Here is a 6,000-nt window from a genome sequence, read left to right on the forward strand (position 1 = left end):
GTGTGTGTGTGTAAGTGTTTGTGTGAGATACAGTTTGATCATCAAACAAATAGCTTTTCTCTTTGAACAATATTCTGTAAGGCCAGGATTAGATTAAAGGGATATTCATTTTACTTGTCATTTCAATTCTACTGAATACTGTGCTTTGCTATGGAAAATAAAACCAAAAAAACCAAAAAAATATTTTTGATCATTGGAGTACTTAAACCTGCAGAGATTTTAGTGCTATCCGTATCTACTGGGCAATATTTTGTTTTCTCAAATCCACAGCACAGAAAACTCCGATCCATGTATAACAACCTTTGCTTCGTAGGGGATAAATATTTCTTTAACCGCTAGGGGACACTGTTGCTCTTCATTTAATAAAGCAATTGACAGTGTGAAGAAGCATTTTACATTATTTTTAGCAGACTTAAGAGAAGTATTAAAAATGGTTTCTTTAATAGAAAAGAACATTTTCCTAAGGATCTATAGTAAGCTCACAATGCACACTCCCATCTGAAACAATCAAAATAATTCTATTTTAAAGAAGAATCAAATATGAGATTAGTTAATGTGAAATATTATCACTTTAGCAGTTACTGTACTGTTAAAGGTGAAATTATATCAAGTATCTACTCCTATTTGGGCATAAGGAAACTAATAAAATTTATTTCTGGTTCATTTTTATATATATTTTTTTCCTTTGGAACACAAAGATGTTTGCTTGACGAGCTCATTAATAAAGAAGAATTAAAAACAATTAATGCCAGTCAGTTGTGCACATACACTGCATGAACTATTTCTCTCTGTACCCTATTCTGAGGCACTAATTTATTGCTGAAGCTTCAAGACATATAGTGTTATAGAAATGCACACTTTTTGCTAAGCGAGATGCAGGAGAATTTGAAAAGAATATGCAACAATTTTAAGAAAAAAATTCTAACTGAGAAACTCAGTAGGAATATGGAATGATTTTGCTTTTGATATTAGCCGTTTTCCAGATATGTGTAATTATCAAAGCAAGCTATTTTTTTGCAATAGAGAAAAATATTATAAAGTCTCCAAAGATTATATACTTATATATGTATTTTACATATAGTATATAAACTTTACATGATTTCAAAAGCAAATAAAAACCCCAAACCTAAATAAATCCAATGCATTAAGCCTCTTTTCCCTTCCACTATCTTCAATTATCCTTTTACTCTTACATTTTCATTAAAAACATCCGCAGTTTTCATCTGGCTTACCAGTGTTGAAAGAGAATATTTAGTGCGACTGAGTCACATGATACCAATTTCACACACAGCAAGTGTTTTACATGCCATAGCTACCTGCTGTTTCATTATTCCTTCTGTCAAAAATACAGATGGACAAATTTTAATCATCATTGCCTTTTAAAATCTGAATTGTCAAATATTTCACCTATTGTCCTCGACTATAATATTATGTACTAACAACATTTAGATCTGCAGCAAATTATTATAGGTGCTGATTAGTGTGGTTCTTATTTGAAAAGTGCCATGGGAGCACAATTACCCTGTATTTTCTCTGCATTTTCTCTCAGGAGTGCTGAGCCTTGAATAGACAGTCTCCACTCAGCAGCAGTGGAGGGGACCTGCACAGGTCTGAAGGGATGCTCAGAATAGACAGATCCGCTGACGCACAGACTTAATCTCTTTTCACAGGCTCCTAAGCAGTCTGGATCTAAAAGCTATCAGAAATCGCTGGAGCTGGTCATGATTCTTCAGACAAAGTGGTGATTTCCAGAAAATATCAACTTACCAAAATTAAAGCTTTCTTAGGTAGCTGTCAGTTTTGATGACAGGTTTTTCCTAAACCAGGGTAAAATTTGGGTCAAATTTTGGCAATGAAACCCAAGATAACCCTCAATGCAATTGTTAGGTAATTACTCTGAGACACTGGCATCCGAAGTACAAAGCTCTGAAATAAAATATGCAAAACAATAATCGAAGCCTGGCCATTCTGTAGTGTTTATTAGTATCTCACCTATATGTGTTAACCATTTCTTACTAAACTCTTTGAGAGCACTTGCTTTTAGTTATATTTATTTGTTTTTAGTGTGTAAAGGAAAACTCAAAGTTATCTGAGTTATAATTGGGAATAATAGAGTCAAGATCATGCAGTTTCTGAAATAGACTTCAAAAAAAAAAAATCGGACCACGAAAGTAACAACCTGCTCTCACACCCGCTAATCCAACTAATCCGAAAGAAGACAAAACTCCATCTTTTTCAAAAAGCAGGCTGCTGATAATTGGGATTTTGGCTACCTATGTTCAAGCATAGAGCCTAATCCTCTGCCTTTATAGATTATCTTAATTCCACATTCAGTTGAATTCTACTGCTTTACACCATTTCAGGATGTTGAGTGGGATGTTGTAAGAATATCATTAGATGAATGGCACTTTTTGAATTTTGATTATACCTGAAGTAACAAAATGGTGTGTTATACTTGTTCAGTAATTCTGGATCACTTTTTAATTGATGAGATTGAAAAGACCTGTGACAGTGTGATTGAGATGGCTAACTAAAAAGCCCTCACAGCTTCTCGGTACCTAACTTTGCTTTCTATCTATAAAATGCTATGTTGCCGACATATGGAGCTGGCATCTACTTATATTAATAATAGGTACATTTTCTAGTTATGGAAAACATTTCATTGTAGTCCTGAGGTCCACCTAAAATACTTTTTTTTTAAAAAAAGCGGAGGACAAGAGTTTGACTTCAAACTCTAAAAGTGCCATTTGGCAATGCTAATTCTAAGAGTGAAATACGGTTTTTAATTCTCCCCTGTTTAAAAGAAAGTGAACCTCGATGATAAAAAGGTTAACCTGGAAAAAGGAAAAGGTCCTCTGCCTAAACACAAATGCAAGGAGTGTGACCGTAAACGTGAAGACAGGACACAGATCAAAAAAAAAAAAAAAAGAATTATTTTAGCATCTGACCAACTTAAACCAGAGAGCCAAAATAGGGAGCAGGGGGCAGTTCTACCAGCCATAGTCTATGGGGAAGCAACTAGTGATTTGGGGCTTAGTCCTGGAAGATGTTTAACACAATGATATCCATAATGCCTGGAAAGTAGCCAGGTGCTGATTTCCGGTCTCTGCCAACATTTTCCTGTATCAAGAGGGAAAGGTAAAAAAAAAGGGTGTAGAGCACAGAAATCAAATGTAAGCAGGATTTCTGGCAGGTGGAATTCATAATACTACATATTCAGTAAGAAACCAGGTATTGTTTTGTATAGTTTTCAGAATAAAAATAAGCTGATGTGTTATTGTGATTAGTGATAAGGGGGAATGTCAGTACACGGGGGCACAGCTCAGCCTCAGCTATTCAAGTCACACAAGATGCATTCAGATTAGTCTGAAATACAAGATGAAAAATTAGCAAGAAACAAGATACAAAAGCACAGTCAATTACATACAGGATATTACAGAGTATGAATGATTCTCATATTTGTGATATTTGCATATAAATGCAAAATTCCAATGTGTCTCTTTAGACTCAAATATCAGTTGATCTTAAATCTATTTCTGTCCTTTAATTTTCTCATATCTGTTTTACCAGTTATGGAAATAGCAAGGGGTGGGGTTGTCATTTTCCAAATAAGTCATTAGTTTGACCTGTAGCAAGCCCTGTATGTGAACTATATGATAACTCAGAACCAGCTGATTCTAACTGCTGCAAAGAGGATATACAAAAACCAACACTAATTGACCATTACAAGTCATAAATGATCTTCTTGGACACAATGCTTTTTAGGCCATTTCCTATGGTTGTATATTGTGGTCTGTTAGCAAAATAGGTACTTGCAAAAGGAGGCAAGCTGTTAGATGCCACTAAATTAACCAAATGTTGACAAATATGTGTGAGTGGAGAGTCTTGTGCTTAAGTTTAGAAGCAGTTTCTAAACGAACAAATCCCATCATTTATCTGAAAACATTAAGTCTAAAAGGGTATCTCTAATCACATTTTGCATGCTGAAACTTCAGTTTTGCCCAGGTCCCAGATGATGATCTGAAAACCCTTCACAGCTGTTACCTAATCCTGGAGGCACTTAAATCTACTAGCTGGGTCCTGGCTCTGTTTTAAAAAACATAAGGTCCTTCGAATGCTGTTTTCAGAAGTGCCTGAAACCACTCCAATTCTGAGCAGCTCAATGCTTGACTCTTATCTGTGCCTGGTCAGAATCCACAAAGTAAGGATGAAAGTCATCTCCTCTAAGTTTAGATGTCTTTAACGTACAGACATCTATGTCTACTAACCAGTGGAAGAAATGTTTTATAATCTCTTTAAAATCAACAGAGAGAAATAGACATTTCTGCTGCAAGATTCAACTGATCTGTTTTCCATGTCTATGTTAGAAGATGAATCGCCCCTTAGATTTGCCCAAGCAGACTGTCTGTATTGCAGACATGTAAAATAGATTAGATGATTCTGCCAAATTTGTTTTTCCTAAAGTCCCCTGAGGATTTTCATCTGATAAATGACATCTAAGTGTGTATAATGCATATCTTAAAGAATCTAGATCCCTAAAAATATTTTTAAGGGGCTGCTTTTTACATCATAGCCTAATCATTAGACTATTAGGTTTATGCAGGCAACCGGCAACCAGCCCATAACCCACCTCAGCCTTGTGTGGTTCAACCACATGTGGGTTCTTACAAGAGTGTTTAAACCTCCATGCTGTAAGTGATGCTGACTAATGGAAAGGCTCTCAATTCCCATTTTTTAGGAAAGTCTCAGTGCAAAAAAATATTTGAACTTTCTTGGGGAAAAATGAGCAGAAATTTTTCACTTGTGGTTGGGGTACTTTTCATGCTGGGGGCTTTTCATGTTGTCTGTAACGTGTGGTTGGGCCACTTCACATTTATTCTGGTCTTTGCTGCCTGAAATGTTTCTGAATTTCATACTACAGGATCACTAGATAAAATATATAAAGCAGACATGTGAGTAGTGACTGGGGCCTAGCTACTGGTACAGGCCAAATTTTTGCTCTGTTTCTAATTTCCAGAACCTTGTGCTCTTTTCCTGAGTAATGATATGTCCTTCAACTGTAGGTGTAAACTTGGACTCCAACTTCAAGCGCAGACAGTGGCAATTATAAAAATCTACTGGGAAACACAAATTGTATCCTCCCTCACTTATTTGTAAATCTCCAAAAAGTAATTTTTAAACTTTCTCAAACAGAAAATGTCAAGGTTACTAGGTGGAATTTTGTATTTTATTCCTTCTTTCCTTCCTTCTTTCCTTCCTTCCTTCCTTATTTTCTTTCTCTATCCACATTTCCATTTTTTTTCCAGTGTGATATCTTTATTTTAACCTTAAAAGGGTAAAAAGGACAAAGAAAAAAGAAAAATCACACATTTATGAGAAAAAAAAGCATTATTTTAGGGAAATTTTTTTTTCACTTCAAAATATTTAAGAATTTATCTTGGCCATATATTTTAGTCAGCTCATGTCATGATAGTCCTTATCATATAGTAACTCCATTGAACTCATTGACTATGGCTTTCGAGCGCTGCCTTGCAATCCATAGTTAAGTTTCAAACTGAGAGAAAACATGCATTATTTAAATGTACAATTTATTTATTCTCTTCATCCCTCTGTAAAGTTCACGTAACTTTTTGCAATGTGTTTCTTTAAGGATATGCTTGGTATTGTTACAGTAACCTCATTTTTTACTGAATACTGAAGTGAATAACTGTGTAAAACCTGCATGATTTGTCGGTATTAAAGCTAAGGCTGCCTCCAGGCACTGTTAACTTATGCATCATCCTTTACTTAATTTCTCTGTTTTGTTTTAATTTATAAACTGTCCCTGAGATGGAATGCACATTTTTCATGTAAGTTGGCTTTACTGGCATTAAGAACCTATCTTGCTCTCCTGAGTATATGGCTTACATAGTAATAGGTGCAGGGGAACAGAGTTTATTAAGTTGCAGCCATACACTTTGCATTTTTCATAAAGGCACAAGAATTCCATTTAAATGAGGT

The sequence above is a fragment of the Struthio camelus genome, chromosome 1 (genome assembly GCF_040807025.1).
Source record: "Struthio camelus isolate bStrCam1 chromosome 1, bStrCam1.hap1, whole genome shotgun sequence".
Lineage (NCBI taxonomy): Eukaryota > Metazoa > Chordata > Aves > Struthioniformes > Struthionidae > Struthio > Struthio camelus.